Source organism: Triticum dicoccoides, chromosome 5A (genome assembly GCF_002162155.2).
Source record: "Triticum dicoccoides isolate Atlit2015 ecotype Zavitan chromosome 5A, WEW_v2.0, whole genome shotgun sequence".
Classification (NCBI taxonomy): domain Eukaryota; kingdom Viridiplantae; phylum Streptophyta; class Magnoliopsida; order Poales; family Poaceae; genus Triticum; species Triticum dicoccoides.
In genome coordinates, this window is record NC_041388.1 from 631,524,360 (window position 1) to 631,526,196 (window position 1,837).

Sequence of the window (1,837 nt, forward strand, 5' to 3'; positions counted from 1 at the left end):
TCGGAAGATGAGCCCCTTGACCGTCCGTCGTCAGTCGCCTCCCCAACTGCCTCCTTAATGGCGTCTACGGCAACATATAATCCCTCTTCAGCACCTCCCTTTCTCCTTTCGTCGGCCTCCAATACAACACCCACTTCCTCGTCAATGGCGTAGCCAGAGGAGTTCCCCTCGTCTTCAATCTCGAGGATGAGAAGGAGAAGACAGATCCCCTTGCCCCATCGTGGGTCAAGTATGATCTGGCTAAAGAGAAGTTGCGGCAGGAGGAAGCAGAAGAGGGCGTCGGATTTTCAACCCCGAGCCCGCCTCCTCTCTCACTGCTGCCGAATGACTGAGCTGAGACAGTGTCGTCGAGGTGACTGCATTCCCACTTGAACCCACCCTCGCCAGCCATCGTGGCCATGGCGATGGGCATGGTATCATGGCCTTGGTGGCCATGGCTGCAACTAGGCCCCGTCATGGAATCCATCCACCACTATTTGCTAATTATTTTATAGTTTAACCAAGTGTTATTAGTTGTTCCATCAATTTAACTTGCATTGCGGTCACTTTTTTAGCAAAAAAAATTAGGAATGAATGAAATCGAACTGAATCAAATATGTTTTGAATTTTGGATTTTGTGGAGAAGAACTGTTGTATTCAATGACAAAATGAGATACACATGTAAGGGCAACTCCAACGACATGCATCACAACACCCATAAACGTCCGGACCGCGTGGCCCGGTCACCTTTTGCTCTCCAACATCATGCATCAAACATCTACGAACCAGTCCGGATGTCTGAATTCCCATAAATCCAAACCAAACCAGTAGGAGTTTTGGAGGAGTCTAGGTAGTCTGCTTGGCCAACTGTCGGTTGGAGCACATGTTCTCAGGCTGGTTGTAATGGGGAATATCATATACTAGTATCATGCACATGATACTAGTATATGATACTACCTCCATAATGTATAGTATCATAAGTTAGTATCTTAGATTGCCTTATTAATTGTCATGCATGACATAAAGTAGTAGAACATTTAATATGATACGGTATCATGATATGATACACACCTCTCTTTCCTCATTTAATTGTGTTCCACATCATCCAAAAAGTCTACTCCCTCCATCACAATTTAAAGGGCGTACCTCACATCTCTCTGGGCCCAAGGTCGCTAGGGATTGGCAGGAATAAATGATGCGCTGGAGCTGCGGTAGTTAAGGATATGTGTCTAATTAATCGCCAAATAAACGCATAGTAACCTCCCCGTCCAATAAAAGGCTTCGCACAGCCATGCATGCAAACAAAACCGATTCACACCTCCACCTAAAGTTTCAGTTCACACCATGCATGCGCACCAGGAAGGCAAGCGGAAGGAGTAATTTCAGCAGGCTAATTAATGACCTGCGCCATATTTCCCCTCTAATTATGAAAAAAATTGGTTTTGAAAATACGCCCTTTAAACTATGATGGAGGGAGTAGTTGATATGCATGATAACGCTTATGATACTTCTATTACGACCAGCCTCATAGCCCATGTGTTTTTTCCTCTAGGTCCACCTGGCCCACTTACGTTGTTGTCAAAAGGAAAGGTAATTTTCTTTTTTGAAAAGAAAAGAAAAAACTGCACGTGCTGAGAACAGAGAAAAAGGAGGGAACCAGAAGGAAGGAACCTTCGAAGCAGCTGGGATCTCTTTGGTCCGTCTATTGACCTTCTGGATTGTAGACCCTGCCGTGGAAGAGAAGATAGACTATTCCCGCATGCTCGGAATTCAATTCATGGGTGGATTCACTATGTTGATGTCGATCGTACGGAGGAACGAAGGTCAATTATTATTAATTAATGTTCTTCACGCGCGG